At 37.7% G+C, this 20,818-nt stretch overlaps 1 pseudogene; it reads right to left on the bottom strand.

The window, feature by feature from the left end:
- Positions 1 to 4,085: 4,085 nt before the first annotated feature.
- On the bottom strand, positions 4,086 to 4,185 carry LOC126007577 (uncharacterized; annotated as a pseudogene).
- Positions 4,186 to 20,818: the final 16,633 nt, after the last annotated feature.

Genomic DNA, 20,818 nt, shown 5'->3' with positions numbered 1-20,818 from the left:
AAGATAAAATTCTTTGCTCTTGGGGCAGAAAGAGAGTTCAGCAGGTAGGATGCTTGACCTTCATACGAGGTATCCAGATTTGATACTGGGCAACAATATGATCTGTTGAGTCTATCAGAAGTCAACAAAGAGCTAGAAGTCTGCCCTGAACATAGTCAGGGATAACCCTCCAAATTACCAACATTCTTTGCTCTCTTATTCACCACCAATTTCCTTCCTTGCAAAATAACTGACATCCATATTTATATTTAGCATTATAAATTTTAGGAGACTAGGAATATTCTATAAATATCACTTGAAAGGAGAAAGATTGATGAGTGAACTTCACAAGGGTAAGAATTGCAAATCAAGAGTGATATTTCTAATATCAATTGTTTTTATAGAAAGTAAGTTGTTTTCTATCGTCAGGTAATGATAAGACCATACTAAAACAATGTTTTGAAGAGATTTCAGATTTGGAGGCATGGTTGGACAGTGAATACTTCTTTGAAACTTGAATTATTACATATAAGTTATCATGTTAGCAACTATGAACTTTCCCAAGGCATAATGTTTTTTAACACTGATGGATTAAGATTATTTTGTGTGGTATGTGGATAAACATTTTAAACTACTAGTTGCATTGAATTTTTTTTGACTCATGGCTTCTATTTTTGGTGACATAGAACTTCTTTTAAAAATACTGGATACTGTAATGTCTGGCTTCAATTTTTCTACCAAAAATACCTAGAAATTTGGGAAAAACAGTTTTTTGCAAACTATCTGAATGTTTCACATGTGATATAATGGAATAAGTATTTCTAGATTAATTCTCCTACAGAACACAACTATAAAAATGACTGGAGAGTAAAGAAAGTGGGGAGGAGTATTAACTCTAAAGTGGAGCTCATATTCTGAGGGGAGTTAAGATGAAATAATTTATAAAAAAAGATTAAATAATTTAAGAGCATTTATAGTTAGTATCATGAGTGAGTAAAAATACAGAGTTATTAAGGGAAATAAAGGCAATTTACAGCCTTGAGATCTCAATTCACCTCACTAAGCAAATAGTAAGAAAAATAACCCCAATAAGAGAAAAGCCAAGAATGAGAATATGGGTTCCAGAGGTTGTGGCTCAAAATGAAAGTCTTAGCACCCTGACTTGGATCTGGATGCCCCACTGAATACCTTTGTGTATGGTTCCTATGAATTAAATAGTATAAAACACTTCACGTAATTACTATTTATTTAACCTGCTAAATGCAGACCATGCTTATTTGAGGTACCTTGGTATGTCTATCAAGATAGACTATATCATAGGTCATAAAGCAATTTTTAATAATTTTAAATAATAAAATTACAAAGTTAGAGAGAGAGTACAGTAGTTAAGGCACTTGTCTTCATGGTTCAATCATGGTGTTCTAAAGACACAAATGGTTTTCTGAGCCCTACTAGGAGTGATTCCTGAGACTAGAGTCAGGAGTAAACCCTGAACCCTGCCCCCAAAACAAAAACAAAAACACAACATCAACAGAAGTATTGAAATCACAGAGTGTATTCTCTAACTGTAATGGAGGACTACCAGGAATTTATAGCATTCAGAGACCTAACAGCCCCTTAGTAATTAGAAATAAAATAATACTTTAAACCTTTTAATAGAACAAAAACAGTATAAGGAATATCTTCATAAAAATATGAGAATCTGCCCCAGATGTAACTAGAGCAGCGTTTAAAGGGAAAGATATAGCTTCAACTGTATATACTCAAAGAAAATAGATATCAAAAATTATGGCATAATTTCCACCCTTCGAGTTGTAGAAGTGAGCCTACAGAGAGAGTACAAGAGGCAAGGTGATGGCCTTGCATGCATCCACCCCCACTTTGGTCCCTTGCACTACATACGGTCCTCTGAGCACATACAGTATATAACTACCAGGGGTAATTCATGTGTTAAACCTTAGAATAATTCCTGAGCAACTTATGTAAGACCCCAATACCCCACAAAAGTTGAAGAAAGCAAGAAAAGTGAATTGAAAGCAAATGCAAATGAGCAAATATATATATATATATATATATATATATATATATATATATATATATATATATATATATATATTGTTTTTGGACCACCCGGTGATGTTTAGGGCTTACTCCTGGCTATGTGCTCAGAAATCGCCTCTGTCTTAGGGACCATATGGGACGCTGGGAGATTGAACCACTGTCTGTCCTGGATCAGCTGAGTGCAAGGCAAATGCCCTACTGCTGCGCCATCGCTCAGGCCCCATGAAGAAACTTTTTATATTTGTTTACTTGACCATTTTTGGGTCCTATTCGGTTGTGCTTAAGGAATACTCCTGGCTCTGCACTCAGGCATTACTCTTATCAGTGTTCAGGGGACCATATAGCTTGCTGGGAATAGTTGCCTAGGTTGGCTACATGCAAGGCAAGAGCCCTATCTGCTGAACTGCTCTGGTCCCAGAAAAAAACCCAAAATTTGTTCTTTGAAAAGACCAACAAAATTTGTAACCCCATATCAGATTGACATCTGATAATATAAAAATAAAAGTAAAAAAAAAGGAAAAATAAAAGTGAAAAAAATAGCAATATCAAAATGAGAGGGAAATTGTTATTTAGATCATACCAATGTTAAAAGAATAGAGGATATTCACGAAAATTATTTGGAAATTTAAATTAGCATATAAATTACTTGAACTACAAAAAAGTGAACAGACATTTATCTATTATAAATATTAAGTTTGATAATAAAAATGTCCTAAAAACAAATAATGGGAAAAGATTGTTTCATTATTAAATTCTATTAAACATTTAAAAAAGATATAGCAAAATTTTAAACACTTCACAAATCACTATGCATCATGAATTTACCCAAATATAACAAAGACAATATTTTTTAGAAAAGAAAGGAAATAAATTAAGAAAAAGAAAAAGAGCTCTTATGAATATAGACATTAAAATTTTTGAGAAAATATAAAGTCCAGCAACCATTTATACCATTGGTATTCTATTAACTGAATAAATAATTAAATTTAGTGTATTTTAAATACAGCCAGGAAAAGTGATCATATTCATTATCCATATTCATGATAAAGACATACTCCTCTTTTCAAATACACACAAACATGCAAAATAGGAATGAAATGCTATTCGACATAATGATAAGCCATATAATGCATTTATATGTTCTCTCTTTGATATTTTGGTTTTAGGCCACTACCAGCTGTGCTTAGAGCTTTTTCCTGACTCTGCTCAAGCATCACTCCTAACATGACTCAGGACCATCTAGATTCTAGAACATCAGGGATCAAATCCTTGTGCAAGACTAGTGATCTGCCAACTGTACTCTCTCCAGCCTCAAATGCACTTTTCTTAAGGTGAGAAGATAAGTATCTCTAGCATCGCTGGATAGAAGAATGAATATGCAGTTCTATTCCTATAATAGTATACTGCTTTTTTTTTTATAACAAGGAACAAACTATGGCTGCATGCAACAATATGGATCTATTTAAAATGGATCAAATTTTAAGTCTTAAACAAAATTACAGAACATTATTTGGGAGCTTTGCAATAGGAAACATGATTGTGCAGAAATGAAATCAAAGCAGTTGCCTATGTGGTGGTGAGTCTGAGAAATGAGTAAAGAGAACATGAGTGATGAAATGTTAGAGATTTGGGTTATCCAGTGAACATATTGGCTAAAGCTCAGTCTATCCCACTCAAAAGGTGTAATTAAGTTTATGCTAATTTGTACCTACAACTATCTGTAAAACTATCAAATTCTTAGGACAAGGGTGATAGTATGGTAGGTAGGGCATTTGCCTTGCAGTCAACCAACACAGGTTTGAACCCTAGGCACACCATATATTCCCCTGAGCTTGTTAGGAGTGATCCTTGAGTGCAGAGCCTAGAGTAATTCCTGAGTACTGCCAGATGTGGCCCCCAAATCAAAATAATAAATAGATTAATTAAAAATAACAATATAACATTCTGGTTAAGGAAGTGAATGCTGAAATATTTAAAGGGCTCAGAATCCTTAATGTGTTTTTAAATGCATTCAAAAGAAAAAAGGTTAATGGTTCGACAAAGGGAAGAATATTTGGAGACATATTAGCATGTCATCCTGTGCAAGGGTCATGCTAATCTTCTCCGTATTGTTTTAATTTTAGTATATGCACTGCTGAAGCAAGCACTATTTTGAGCCATATTAGGTGTGAATATCTATAAATACAAATCATAGAATCTGTGATTGAGAGTATATGACTGAGAATCTGGTCTAAGAGTATATGACTTCTCACTGTAAAATATTTTAGCCATTCATTTGTTTATGGCTGATAATTTTCATCATAAAGTAGGAAAAGGGGAAACTGTTTGAAGTAACTAGAAAACAACTTTGACAATATGAAGACACCAGAACTCATGAAAAAGAGGAAGCACAGCAAAATGAAACTGGATGATCTACAGCTCCATTTTCCTCCCGAGGCATAAACTACTAGGGTATGCCTTGCAAATTAGTAAGGCATGAAAAATTGGTGAATTTCCAGTAATATCCCCAAACCTCAAAGGTAAATATTAGATTTCAAGGTTCACTAAGGAAGAAGTACTTTTATTTTTGATTTTCAAAAGGTTACTACTTAGGCGTTATCGAAAGGGTGAGTGTGTGGGTACAAAAAGTAGAATGACTTTTGCAATAACAAAAACCCAAGTTTCAACTAACTCAATCCAAAATAGGATTAATAAGGATTTGTTGGCCTATTTATCTAATGAAAGCCAAGAAAAAAAAGTCCTTACTGAAGAGAGTATATCATGCTTCAAATTATTTGTATAACTTTCCACACACATATTATAAAGTAGACTCAAATAATTGAGATCTAAGAAAAAAAAGTCAAATAATAGGGGACCAAAGCAATAGCACACTGGGAAGGGTGTTTACCTTGCATTTGTCCAACCTGGCTCCATGACATACTCAGTGGCCCCCTGAACCTGCCAGAAGTGATTTCTAAGCTCAGAGCCAGGAGTAACCCCTAAGTGTCACCATGTGTGGTCCAAACCTTTCAACCCAAAGTCAAACAATAGAGAAAGAACACTGAGGTATTTCTATATAAAGTTAGTGGTCACAAGCTTTAAAGCAATTAATTATATAAAATGTGGAAAAATAAAGAACTTTATGGGAATTATGAATATATTTAAAATAAAATTTGAGTGCTATAACTGGGAAATTACAGAAAAATAGGACTAAATTGAAGAGAGCAGAGGTCATTAATAAAGGCCCAGGTGGGATCCAGAGAGATTTTAAGGTGTTTACCTTGTATATGGCCAATCAGATATGGTCCAAACCTTTCTCCTCTCCAAATTTCAGGTGGATGCAGGAAGTAAGAAAATATTCACAATATATAAAAACAAGTATTATGCAATTTTTTAAAATTTTTATTTATTTGTTTTTTGGTTTTAGGGTCATACCCGGCAGCACTCAAGGATTACTCCTGGCTCTATGCTCAGAAATTGCTCTTGACAGGCTTGGAGGACAGTATGATATGCCGGGATTTGAACTACGGACCTTCTGCATGCAAGGCAAATGCCTTACCTCCATGCTATCACTCTGGTCCCACAAAGAATATATTTTATACACATAACTAATATTCCATATGAATAGGAACTAGAGAGTAATACAACAGCAATATTTGATGGTAAAGATAAAATGTTCTTGAAATTTGATGAAAGAGATCAATAAACATTCAAGAAGTTTAATACAGTAGAAATAAAAAAATAAAATCACACTAAGCACATCACAAAAAAATAAGTACTGAAAATAAAAATAGAAAGAAAAAAATCAAATATAATTGAAGAAGGGGATGACAAACGTATAACCTTCCAATTTCATGAGACTTATCAACGACTTGGTTACAAGTCAGAAGTCAGAAGACAAGAGACTATCAAAGAACATAAGAAAATAATTTAATCATGAACTTTTTACCCAATTTAAACACTACTTAAAACTATGTAAAGATGCTCAAATAAAAAAGTCTAGATAATTTATTATTGCAAGATTTATATTCAAGAAGATATATGACTTCAAATAAAAATTAGGGAATATAGAAATTAAAGTCATACATTTTCTTTTTCTTTTTTGGGGGGGTTGGGTCACACCCAGTTGTGCTCAGGGTTACTCCTGACTCTATGCTCAGAAATTGCTCCTGGCAGGCTTGGGGGACCATATGGAATGCCAGGATTCGAACTATCATCCTTCTGCATGCAAGGCAAACACACTACCTCCATGCTATCTCTCCAGACCAAGTCATACAATTTCAACATAACTAACTATATAACAAGTTTAGACAGGATAATACAGAAATAATCTGATGCAAAAATAAATAAAATATAATGGCTTAAAATAAATGTCATTATTCATGAATAACATTAATATATAAGTAAAACTTTTTTTTTTTTAGTTTTTGGGTCACACGTGGCAGCACTCAGGGGTTACTCCTGGCTCTACACTCATAAATCACTCCTGGAAGGCTCAGAGGACCATATGGGATGCCAAGATTTGAACCACCATCCTTCTGCATGCAAGGCAAATGCCCTACCTCCATGGTATCTCTCTGGACTGTATAACATTTTTTTTTTATATTCCCAAGGGTCTGGGAGATAGCTCAGTAGCGGTATGCATGTCTGGAATGCACAAGGTTCTGAGTTAAATTTCCATCCCTGGCACCTTATGTCACCAGACCCCCACCAGATATAGCTCAGGATTACTGCCTATCTCCCCAGACCCCTGATGCACCACTGTTGTGCTCAAGGAGTACCATAATATTGTATTGTTCAGTCTGGTTGGCAAAGTACAGCTAGAAACATTTCCTTGTCCCTCAAAGACTGAATTGGAGGCCTTTCCAATTCCTGATAATACATTTCAAATCAAATTTTAATTTTCTACAATAGATACAGGGTCGTCACTGAAATGCTTCATTTATTAGCAATAAATGATCAGAAGTGGACATTGTAAATACCATTCCACAGAATAAAATTATTTGTATTTAATAATAGTTTTAACAAAAAAAATGTGCAATGCTACTAGATATAACAGTATGATTGAAATAAATGACAAAAAAGTAACCAAAATAAAATGATATACCATATTCTTGGATTGGAAAAGTCATTATTAAAATATGCAATTCCTTTCCAAACTGATTTATTTCTGGACCTAAAGAAATTATTCCCAGAGCAGAGTCAGAAGTTCCTGAGCACTGCTGGGCGAGGCTAAAAAAAACTAAATAGAGGGAGGGACTACAGAGCATGAAAACCGGCTAAGCTTTGCAAAAGCCGGCTCCCTGTGTGTGACACCAGGCGGGGAAAATCCGCGAAAGTACACTGGCCCAGTGGGGCCCAACTGTGAAAAACTGTGAGTGTGACCTGTCTATGTCTGTCTACTGTCCTCTTGCGTGAAACTCTTGCGAGTGGGGCAAAAAGAGGCTCCAGAAACCATCTCCGCCCAGGCACGCCATTTTCAGGGAGGGACTACAGAGCATGAAAACCAGCTTATCTTTGCAAAAGCCGGCTCCCTGTGTGTGACACCAGGCAGGGAAAATCCGCGAAAGTACACCGGCCCAGTGGGGCCCAACTGTGAAAAACGGTGAGTGTGACCTGTCTATGTCTGTCTACTGTCCTCTTGCGTGAAACTCTTGCAAGTGGGGCAAAAAGAGGCTCCAGCGGAGCACGGTCGCGTAGCGAAGCAGAGCAGCCCTGCACTCTTTCTAAGGAAGAACTCCATTGCAACAAGAAGGAAAAATCACACTAAGAATGGCTCTATATCACAGAAGCAAACATTTCTCTCCGGACTGTCTTCTCTGTTGCATGCTCGGGCCTAAGATTTGACCCCAGTGGTGAGGCTTCATCCACGGAGGACTCCCCTCCCTTAGTTGCAAGTCAGCCCATCCAGAAAGGGGAGAGACCAGAGGAGTGTGCTGCTGCATCATATAGACAATGAATACCACCAAAACACGTAGAAAAACCCACAATACAAGTGTGACAATGGGGGAAACAACGCAGGCCAGCATCAGGCATAGAGGAATGAAGATGACAATTCTGAGGACCAGATAGATGACCTACCAACTAATCAACCTCTCAATAAGGACACTAGAACTAGCAATATGGAAGAGATGCTCAACGAACTCCAAGAAACCATGATCAAGTTGAACAGAACACTAATAAGAACCAAGAAAATATGAAGACAGAATCACAAAACTCCAAACTGAAATAACATGTCAACTAACAGGACTGGAAAAAGTCAGTAAACGAAGTGAATGACAAAATGGATAAGCTCTGGGACAGGGTATCAGAAGCTGAGAATAGACTTGGTGCTGTGGAAGATGAGATACATAACAATTCCATACAGCAGGAGAGATTGGACAAAAAACTTAAAGCCAATGAGCAGACAATGGAAAAATTAGGTCAAAAGAATGGGGAACAGATGAGAAATAGAACTCTATGATAAGATCAACAGAAACAACTTAAGAATCATTGGAGTCCCAGAGACCCAGGAAGAAAATTTCCAGGAAGAATCAATTGGTCAAGAACATCATTAAAGAGAAACTTCCAGAGCTAAAGAATATATGTGATCAAATCCTGCATGGCCCGAAGTGACCAACCAAAAGAGACCCTCAGAAAAACCACCCCAAGACACATCCTAGTCACAATGAACAAATCCCACAGATAGAGACAGAATTCTGAAAACAGCAAGATCAAAAGGGGGAAATCACGTTCAAGCAAGCTCCCTGAAGATTTACAGCAGACCTGTCACCAGAAACACTCAATGCCAGAAAGCAGGTGGTGGGGATATTGTGACAAGACTGAATGAAATGAATGCTTCAACCCAGAATACTATACCCAGCAAAACTCACTTTCCGGTTTTGATGGAAGAATACATGGCTTCACAGACAAAAAACAGCTCAGGAAACTTCACAGACACAAAACCAGTCTTAAGAGAAAAACTGAAAGACCTAATCTAAGACAAGACTACCCAAAAGACACACCAAATTTTGAAAGTAAAGATGGCGTTAAATCCCAGGACAATTCTTTCTCTCAACGTCAATGGACTAAATGCACCAGTTAAGAGACACAGAGTGCTAAATGGATCAAAAAACTCAATCCAACCTCTGCTGCCTACAAGAAACGCACCTGAATAGTCAGAACAAACATAGACTCAAAATAAAAGGCTGGAGAAAAATTATCCAAGCAAACAACACCCATAAAAAAGCTGAGTGGCCATACTAATATCAGATAATGCAAACTTTATACTCAGGAAGGTTGTAAGGGACAAAGATGGACATTTTATATTAACCAAGGGGTACGTAGAGCAGGAAGAATTCACTCTCCTAAACATATATGCACCAAATGAGGGGCCAGCAAATTATTTAATACAACTGTTGACAAATCTGAAAAATAATATCAACAACAACACAATAATTGTGGGGGACCTTAACACGGCTTTTGTCAACACTGGATAGGTCAACCAGACTGAAACCCAACAAGAATATACTAGACCTGAGGAGAGAAATGGAAGAAAGAGGCCTAGTGGATATATATAGGACACTCCATCCCCAGAAACCTGGATACACATTCTTCTCCAATGTACATGGGACATTCTCCAGGATAGACTACATGCTGGCACATAAAACATACCTCCATAAAATCAAGAGGATAGAAATTTTGCAGACTACCTTCGCTGACCACAAGGCTCTGAAATTATTTGTGAACTCCAAAGGGACTCAGAAGAAACACTTTAACACCTGGAAGTTAAACAGCCTCATGCTCAATAACCAGTGGGTCTGAGATGAAATCAAGGAGGAAATAAAAAGGTTCCTGGAAACAAATGACAATAAAGACACAAACTATCAGAACTTATGGGACACAGCAAAAGCAGTACTGAGAGGAAAATTTATAGCTTTGCAAGCACACATCAGGAAGGAAGAAGGAGCTTACCTGAGTAGCTTAATGACACAGCTAATAGAACTAGAAAATGCTCAACAAAAGGACCCAAGAATAGGAAGACAGAAGGAAATAACAAAGCTGAGAGCAGAAATCAACGAAGTGGAAACTCAAAAAACAATCCGAAAGATCAACGAAAGCAGAAGTTGGTTCTTTGAAAAAATAAACAAGATTGATAGACCACTGGCAAACCTAACAAAGAAAGAGAGAGAGAGAAACTTGATAACTCGTATCAGGAATGAAAAAGGAGAGATCACTACTGATATGACAGAGATTCAAAGGGTAATCAGAAACTACTTTGAAAAACTCTACGCCACTAAAAATGAGAACCTGGAAGAAATGGATAAATTCTTGGACTCTTATAATGTTCCATGGTTGAAGGAAGAGGATGTAGCATATCTAAACACCCCCATCACCATTGATGAAATTAAAACAGTAATCAAATATCTGCCGAAAAACAAAAGCCCAGGTCCAGATGGATTCACTAATGAATTCTATCAAACTTTCCAAGAGGAACTACTGCCAATCTTGGCAAGACTCTTTCATGAAATTGAACAAACAGAAACACTTCCAAACAGCTTTTATGAAGCCAACATCACCTTGATACCTAAACCAGACAGAGAAGCTACCAAAAAAGAAAATTACAGACCAATATCACTGATGAATGCAGATGCAAAGATCCTCAACAAAATCCTGGCAAATAGGATTCAATGCCTCGTTAAAAAGATCATCCACTACGATCAAGTAGGTTTCATCCCAGGAATGCAAGGCTGGTTTAACATCCGTAAATCTATCAACATAATACACAACATCAATAACAAGAAAAATAAAAACCACATGATCATATCAATAGATGCAGAGAAAGCATTTGATAATGTCCAACACCCATTCTTGATCAAAACTCTCAGCAAGATGGGAATGGAGGGAACCTTTCTCAATATAGTGAAGGCCATCTACCACAAGCCAGTGGCAAATATTATCCTCAATGGAGAAAAACTGAAAGCCTTCCCTCTAAATTCTGGCACAAGGCAAGGCTGTCCTCTCTCACCACTCCTATTCAACATAGCACTGGAAGTACTTGCTATAGTGATTAGGCAAGAAAAGGATATCAAGGGAATCCAGATAGGAAAGGAAGAAGTCAAGCTCTCACTGTTTGCAGATGACATGATACTCTACTTAGAAAACCATAAAGACTCGGGGCCGGGCGGTGGCGCTGGAGGTAAGGTGCCTGCCTTGCCTGCGCTAGCCTAGGACGGACCGCGGTTCGATCCCCCGGCGTCCCATATGGTCCCCCAAGAAGCCAGGAGCAACTTCTGAGCGCATAGCCAGGAGTAACCCCTGAGCGGCACAGGGTGTGACCCAAAACCCAAAAAAAAAAAAAAAAAGAAAACCATAAAGACTCTATCAAAAAGCTTCTACAAACAATAGACTCATATAGCAAGGTGGCAGGCTACAAAATTAACACACAAAAATCAATGACCTTTCTATACACCAATAGTAATAAGGATGAAATGGACATTAAGAAAACAACCCCATTCACAATAGTGCCACACAAACTCAAATATCTTGGAATCAACTTGACTAAATATGTGAAGGACCTATACAAAGAAAACTATAAAACTCTGCTCCAAGAAATAAGAGAGGACACACGGAAATGGAAACGCATACCCTGCTCATGGATTGGCAGGATTAACATCATCAAAATGGCAATACGCCCCAAGGCATTATACAGATTTAATGCCATCCCTCTAAATATACCCATGACATTCTTCAAAGAAGTGGATCAGACACTTTTGAAATTCATTTGGAACAATAAACACCCTCGAATAGCTAAAGCAATCATTGGGAAAAAGAATATGGGAGGAATTACTTCTCCCAACTTTAAACTGTACTACAAAGCAACAGTTATCAAAACAGCATGGTATTGGAATAAGGATAGGTCCTCAGATCAGTGGAATAGGCTTGAATACTCAGAAAATGTTCCCCAGACATAGAACCACCTAATTTTTGATAAAGGAGCAGGAAATCCTAAATGGAGCAGGGAAAGCCTGTTCAACAAGTGGTGTTGGCTCAATTGGATAGCCACTTGCAAAAAATTGAACTTGGACCCCCAGCTAACATCATGTATGAAGGTAAAATCCAAATGGATTAAAGACCTCGATATCAGCCCCAAAACCATAAGTTATGTGGAACAGCACATAGGCAAAACACTCCAGGACATTACAGGCATCTTCAAGGAGGAAACTGCACTCTCCAAGCAAGTGAAAGCAGAGATTAACAGATGGGAATATATTAAGCTGAGAAGCTTCTGCACCTCAAAGAAAATAGTGCCCAGGATACAAGAGCCACCCACTGAGTGGGAGAAACTATTCACCCAATACCCATCAGATAAGGGGCTAATCTCCAAAATATACAAGGCACTGACAGAACTTTACAAGAAAAAAAATCTAACCCCATCAAAAAATGGGGAGAAGAAATGAACAGACACTTTGACAAAGAAGAAATACACATGGCCAAAAGACACATGAAAAAGTGCTCCACATCACTAATCATCAGGGAGATGCAAATCAAAACAACGATGAGATACCACCTCACACCCCAGAGAATGGCACACATCACAAAGAATGAGAATAAACAGTGTTGGCGGGGATGTGGAGAGAAAGGAACTCTTATCCACTGCTGGTGGGAATGCCGTCTAGTTCAACCTTTATGGAAAGCGATATGGAGATTCCTCCAAAAACTGGAAATCGAGCTCCCATACGATCCAGCTATACCACTCCTAGGAATATACCCTAGGAACACAAAAATACAATACGAAAACCCCTTCCTTACACCTATATTCATTGCAGCACTATTTACCATAGCAAGACTCTGGAAACAACCAAGATGCCCTTCAACAGACGAATGGCTAAAGAAACTGTGGTACATATACACAATGGAATATTATGCAGCTGTCAGGAGAGATGAAGTCATGAAATTTTCCTATACATGGATGTACACAGAATCTATTATGCTGAGTGAAATAAGTCAGAGAGAGAGAGAAAAACGCAGAATGGTCTCACTCATGTATGGGTTTTAAGAAAAAAGAAAGACATTCTTGCAATAATAATTTTCAGACACAAAAGAGAAAAGAGCTGGAAGTTCCAGCTCACCTCAGGAAGCTCACCACAAAGAGTGATGAGTTTAGTTAGGGAAATAACTACATTTTGAACTGTCCTAATAACGAGAATGTATGAGGAAAATGGAGAGCCTATCTAGAGTACAGGCAGGGGTCGGGTGAGGCGAAGGGAGACTTGGGACATTGGTGATGGGAATGTTGCACTGGTGATGGGTGGTGTTCTTTACATGACTGAAACCCAAACACAATCATGTTTGTAATTAAGGTGTGTAAATAAATTAAAAAAACTAAATAAATTAATCAATTTATTTATAGAATAAAATTCAGAGTGAGCAAGAGAGAGGGAGAGAGAGAGAAAGAGAGAGAGAAGAAAAATTGTGCCATAAAGGCAAGCAGGGGAGGCTAACATGGACATTGGTGACAAGGAATGTGCACCGATGAAGGGATTGATGTTGGACATGGTATAATTGAAACTCAATCATAAACAACATTGTAAATTATCTCACAGTTATTTGTTTTAAAATAAATTAAATCTAAAGAAAAAGTCACAGATGTTTGTGTATTCATTTGTGTACATATGAAAATTGTGGACTGATTCTCAAATTTATATTCTCTAACATTCGGAAACATTGAAGTTGAGCCAAGTCAGCCTTGAGGAGCTGGAAATTTATGTCTTATATTATTTATATCTTGACTCATTATGAATTTTTTCTTAGACTTTGTGACTAATAGACTAAAGAAAAAGCACAAAAGATTAGAAGCAGATCCAGAGGATATGAACAATTATGGCACTAAAGGTCGTGGGGAATATATAATTTTAAAAATTGTGTTGGTTGGGATTGAAGTGATAGCACAGCAGTAGGATGTTTTCCCTGCACGTGGCAGACCTAGGGTGGACCCGGGTTTGATCTCCAGCATCCCATATGGTCCCCGAGACTGCCAGGAGCAATTTCTGAGCTCAGAGCTAGGAGTAACACCTGAGCACCAGAGAGTGTGGCCCCAAAACAAAAAAAAAATTGTGTTGGTAAATTATATATCCTTATAAAAGAATGAGAACTGTGCTTTGCTTCATACTACATACAAACTCAGTTTTAGATGTATTATATATAAATTTAAATCTGAAAGATACTGTTACCCCTTCTCCAGATAATACTATGAAATTATAGTGGAATATATTGTATGAACATCGTTGAGACTATAAGAGAGAAAAACATTTTTTTGGGGGGGTCACACCCAGCAGTGCTCAGGGGTTACTCTTGGCTCTATGCTCAGAAATCGCTCCTGGCAGGCTCAGGGGACCATATGGGATGCTGGGATTCGAAGCACCGTCCTTCTGCATGCAAGGCAAACGCCCTACCTTCATGCTATCTCTCCAGCCCGAGAAAATTATTTAAGACCAAAATAAAGCACCAATCTTTTGTGTTTGTTTGTTTTTTATTTTGGGGCCACACATAGTGACACTCAGGGGTTACTCCTGACTGTGTGCTCAGAAATTGCTCCTGCTCGGGGGACCATAAGGGGTGCTGGGGATTGAACCCAGGTCCATCCTAGGTCAATCACTTGCAAGGCAAACACCCTACTACCATCTATCACTCTGGCCTCGAAAGCACCTTTTTTTTTTTAACTTTTTTTTAATATAATTTTTATTTTGATCATAGTGTCTTACATATTGTTGACAATAACATTTTAGGTACATATTTACATAAAATCAGGGGGGATTCCCATCCCCAAATTGCCCTCCTTACCCCTCCATTTTTGTCCTACCTCCCATTTCCTCTTCCCTCACCCCCAGGGCGGCTAGAATATGTGGTCCTCTCTGTATCCAACCCACTACTTAGTAGTCTTGCACCTGTTTGGTCTTGATGCCTCCCTTATCTCCCCCTCTAACTGTAGGCAGGACTAGCTAGTTCAAGTTGCATGGTTTTGCCTGAAAAGGAGGAGATAAATATACTGGGGTAAGAGTCTAATACTCCCAAAATGGGTGGAATCCTTCTAGAGGCTCTCATCATCGATTTGGGAGATGAAGGAGAGAAAGAAGGTGAAACACTCCACCAGTACCAAAAAAAGTGTCAATTATCCAGTGAGGACTCCAGCTATAACGATAAGCACCTCAAAAAACAGACGAAAAACAAAGCAAAACAAACAAACAAAAAAAACAAAACAAAAACAAACAAACAAACCAAAAACACGCCATGGTCTTGAAATAAGGAATATGGCATAGCACATAACGAAGGAAAAGAAAAGAATAGAAAAAAAATAAGTATAATTGGGGACAACGATTTCAATAATCACACCCAAACAGAGAAATCGACCAAAATAGATAGGTAAATAAAAATAATAATAACAATAATAAATGAAGGTAAAATTATTGTGGTCAAAGTGAATTACAAATCTTTCACGGGAATATTTAAGGCACATAGTGGTAACGAATGAGGGGCATTCCCACCACCAGTACTATCCTCCCTCCACCTCTGTTCCCAGCATGCGTTCTATATCTCTGTCCTTTATCCCTGTAATGCTAGTGCAACTGTTCCCGCCTTGTACAGCTTGTTGTAGATTGGGTATCGATTCTATCATCATTGACTTTGGATTTGGTATTCAAGCCTGATCATTTTTTATTTCCACCAAATGAATATACAACTGTCTTGTCTTGGTACTATCCACCCCCACCCCCCAATTATGAGGCTGATCAAGGTGATTCCAGTAATAAGGCTGTATTAGAGATATAAAAAAAGATATGGGACGAGTTCGTCTATGTGTTGTAAATATCCATTTAAAAGAAGAAAGGGAGAAAATAAGAAAAGGTAACAAAACAAGACAAGACAAAAAATAAGGGAGTAACAACAAAAGTACAAAAAGAATAAAAGTAGAATAAATAAAAAACCAAAACCATCAGCTACGAAGAAACAAATACAAAACAAAACAAAACGGACCAGCAACTTCTTAAAGGGTAGTGTTTCTTCTTCTTCTTCTTCTTCTTCTTCTTCTTCTTCTTCTTCTTCTTCTTCTTCTTCTTCTTCTTCTTCTTCTTCTTCTTCTTCTTCTTCTTCTTCTTCTTCTCCTCCTCCTCCTCCTTCTCTTCTCCTCCTCCTCTTCTTCCTTCTTTTCTTCTTCTTCTTCTTCTTCTTCTTCTTCTTCTTCTTCTTCTTCTTCTTCTTCTTCTTCTTCTTCTTCTTCTTCTTTCTTCTTCTTCTTTCTTCTTCTTCATCCTCCTCCTCCAACCTCCTCTTCCTCCTCCTCCTTTGAATAGGCATGGTAAATATTGGGGAAATTAGAACAGAAATCAACCAAGCTTAAGAATGTACCACTATGGAGGAGGAGGGAGATGGGGGCATTGGTGATGGGAATGTTGCATTGGTGATGGGGGCATTGGTGATGGGTTGTTCTTTATATGAGTAAAATCCAACTACAATCATTTCTGTAATCAAGGTGTTTAAATAAAGATATTAAAAAAACAATGTACCACTAAAAAGGGAGAGGTCAAGCCACAGAATGTGAAGAAACTACTCGCAAAAACATATTATTAATAAAATGTGATATATACTAGCATTATTCAACCTTTTTTACACATGTGGACTGTCACCTGTTTGAATACTAGTCCTTTGACCAGTTTTACAGCCACTTAGGCAGACCAGTTTTATTTCTTTCTTTTTATGGCTGTGGATGTACACCAAATAGTGAACTTCTGTTTGAAGGCCACTAATCTATATTCTTGCATTTAGTGTATATTTATTGCAAATGTTAAAATAAAGTTGGAAAAAGTATGATGAGCTCATAGAAAAATGGGTAAAAAATAAGAAGAAACTACTTCACTAGAATATCTAAATGTGAATGCTTGAAACCTACTTTGTTAAACTGTAGTCAAAATGGGAGGAGATAACCGAGGTGCTGCTCTTAGCTGTTGTCTTAGCTGATAACCTTAGCTGTTATCAAACCATATTTAGATTCATTACTTTCTCCCCTTTCCTTCCTTCCTTCCTTCCTTCCTTCCTTCCTTCCTTCCTTCCTTCCTTCCTTCCTTCCTTCCTTCCTTCCTTCCTTCCTTCCTTCCTTCCTTCCTTCCTTCCTTCCTTCCTTCCTTCCTTCCTTCCTTCCTCCCTTTTTCCTTTTTATTTAGAGCATACCTCATGGTACTTGAAAGCTACTCTTGAATTAACAGACTTTTTGTTTGTTTATTTTGCTGGTTGTTTGGGGTGCATAACAGTGCTTAGAGGCTAATTCTGACTTATTGCTTGAGGTTTGCTGCTGGAGGTGTTCAGAGTACCTAATGTGGTACAGGGGATTCAACCTGGATCTCTTATAAGGAAAACATGCACTCTAGCCAATTCAGTTATTTCTCTGGTCCTAGATTAGAAGCTGGGTTCAGGCAATAAGTCTAGTAGGATTTGAGAGAGAGAGTCAAGAAAGAAGGCAGAGGGACTGGAGAGATAGTATAGTTGGTAGGATACATGCCCTGTATATAAACAAATCTGCATCCTATATGGTTCCCCCATGCACTACTAGGAGTCATTCCTGAGTTCAGAGTCAGAAATAATTCTAAATCTTGATTGGGCTTGAGATTTAGGTCTCTAGGGCTTGAAGGAATACATTTCTATTGTTTAATATACCCAGCCCATTGTCTAATGTTACGGTAGCTCTAGTAAACGAATAAAATTACAATGGGAAAATTATTTCTTATTTGACACTGAAGTCATTATAATTGTATTTGCATAGAATTTGTTGGAATGTAGTAGTCCGCCAATAAATATAATTGATATGACAGAAGGAATCTAGGATTTTTTTCCCATTCAAGAGATGCTGGATGTCCTTCTGAGGTAAAGAATACATATAAAAACAGAAAACTTGGGGACATCTCTGGAGTCTCTAGCACTGTAAAAACCACTTATATTCATTGCAGCACTATTTATGATAGCAAGACTCTGTAAACACCAAGATGCCCTTCAACTGATGAATGGCTAAAGAAACTGTGGTACATATACACAATAGAATATTATGCAGCCATCAGGAGAGATGAAGTCATGAAATTCTCCCATACATGGATGTACATGGAATCTATTATGCTGAGTGAAATAAGTCAGAGGGAGAGAGGAAGACGCAGAATAGTCTCACTCATCTATGGTTTTTAAGAAAAATGAAAGACATTCTTGCAATAATTTTCAGAGAAAAAGTTGAGGAGGGCCGGAAGTTCCAGTTCACTTCATGAACCTCACCACAAAGAGCGATGAGTGTAGTTAGAGAAATAGAGAAATAGTGAGAACTATCCTAACAATGAGAATGAATGAGGGAAGTAGAAAGCCTGTCTAGAATACAGGTAGGGGTGGGGTGGGGAGGAGGGAGATTTGGGACATTGGGGATGGGAATGTTGCACTGGTGAAGAGGGGTATTCTTTACATGACTTAAACCCAACCATAATCATGTTTGTAATCAAGGTGTTTAAATAAAGATATTAAAAAAATTTTGTTTTGGGATCACACCTGGTGTTTGTTGACCAGGGTTTACTCCTGTCTTTATACTCAAGGCATTTTCTGGTGGTGCTTGGGGGACATTTTGTGCAAGGATTGAACCCAGGTCAGTTGTGTGCAAGGGTAGTGACTTACTTGCTGTACTACCTCTCTAGTCCAAGAGTCTCCTTCCTCTTTTATTTATTTATTTATTTATTTTTTGCAGAGTAGAATTTATTACTCTAATGTCCACTCTACATACTGCCTTCCACCTCTTAAAAGTAAGACATTCCTCTTTAGTGAAATAACATGCCAGCAACAAAGATAAATGTAGAGCAGCAAGAAAAAAAGAAGTAGAAAGGCTTTGGATTGCTTTTTTTCTTTCCCATAAAAATATAAGAGAATGTCTGAATACCTTGATAGGGTTTTGGAGAAATATTTCAGGCCATTTAAAGGGAAAGAGCAAAGAAGGCTTTTTACCCAAGCCAACTTGTGGAAAAGTTGATGATAGAGTCAAATCAGATCCTAGCTCCAATGTTCCCTGATCCTAATGCAGGATTTATTCTCCCATTTCACCCTCCTGACTCTAATACTTCTCTACCTAGATCCTCTACTCTCACTCATTTATCTGCTAAGTCCTGAGAGCTCTTTTCATTTCTTTTTTTTTTCTTTTTTTTTCTTCTTTTGAGAGGGAGAGGGAGAGAGGGAGAGAGGGAGAGGTAGGGAGGGAGGGAGAGAGAAAGAGAGAGAGAGAGAGAGAGAGAGAGAGAGAGAGAGAGAGAGAGAGAGAGAATCTGCTCTTTTCATTTCTGTTAGTAGCATGTATTTTGGAGAATGGGGGAGTCGGGCCACACCCAGTAGTACTCAGGGGCTATTCTTAATTCTGTGCTCAGGAGTGCCCCTAGTGATGCTCCTGGTACCTTGTGTGGTGTAGGATGGTCCTGGGTACCATTGTAGGCATGGCAAGAGCCCCAAACCCTACATTAGCTCTCTGAAAATCACATTTTTAGACAAGTTTGAAAAACTTTTGTTTAAGGTCTGACTTGCCCAGGCTTATGTCAGAGATTAATTAAGTGCTTTATAAAAAAAAATCCTTTTTTTTGGCTACACAAATAAAGGGATATTAAACTTCTCTGCTCCACCATACATAAAAATATGCATACACACACACTCATGCATACACGCAGTCCTCCACTCAACACCCTTTCCTTGAATGATCACTTAGCTTCATGGATTTCAAACTTCCAAGGTGATCTCACCTCAGCTTGTCTGTAAGCAGGACTTTATGCTCAGCAATGCTAATAAGTTCTCAGAACTGCTAAGTCTTAAATCTTGCCATATCAAATGAAACTTTTATAGAAAAAAATATGAGGCCCCAAAAATGAGGCCTAAGGAAAAGAAGTTACTTTAAGAGAAAGGCACTTTCTTAGATCACATACAAGGGTTTCCTGGATTTGAGGTCAAAAAGAAACTCCTGCAGAAATTGCACCTGAATAAAAGTTTAGGGATGAACTTAGATTTTAATTCTTAGTATAGTAACAGGACTATTTTATACGTCTTGGAAAACATGTTATCTTACATCCAATTATCCAATGTAATTCTATGGTTTGAAGATGGATTCAGCTGAACATTTTATATTGAGTCAGTAATTTGCTTTCTGGTTCTCCATTTCTCCAGGTATAATTTTGCAGGACTGTGTCTCAAGTTTTCTTTCAGGATATGTAGACAAATGATCACAGCTCCAGTATAACTCCTCCAGAGTTGAAGACAGCTGGTCTTCTCATGTAAATTGAGCAATGGAGATGATTAATGAGGCGACATTAGCTAATGGAGTTGGAATGAATGGCTTATGGTGATTTATTTATTAAAAGCATCTTTATTTACTCACAAAGCTGCTTTGTTTTTATTTTTCCTAAGGAGAATTTCTGTGGAAGTACAGAAAAGTCAAAGTTGTTATTTCCAGAAGCATAGCATCAGAGAAGAAAGAATCTGACTTCGACTCCCAACTTGAAGTCTCCTGGGTCCAAGTATTCCACGTGTACTAGAGCATGAGCATTAATTACACTCATTCCTACTTCTCATCACTTTATTTAATGGACTTAGAAAGTCCTGCTATTCTTCTATGTGGCTAATGCAATGACTTCTACAGTTTCCTCTAATTAAATGCTTTCCAGGAATGAGTTGGATAATGTATTTCCAAACATTAGCAAAATTGAGAAGTGAAAAGAGTTAAGGTTCTAAAGGGAATCTTCCTTATTCAGGAACTTAGGAAAATGCAAGC

The sequence above is a fragment of the Suncus etruscus genome, chromosome 4 (assembly GCF_024139225.1).
Source record: "Suncus etruscus isolate mSunEtr1 chromosome 4, mSunEtr1.pri.cur, whole genome shotgun sequence".
Taxonomy (NCBI): domain Eukaryota; kingdom Metazoa; phylum Chordata; class Mammalia; order Eulipotyphla; family Soricidae; genus Suncus; species Suncus etruscus.
The sequence above is the reverse complement of the archived record's forward strand: the minus strand, read 5'-3'. Positions and strand labels throughout refer to the sequence as shown.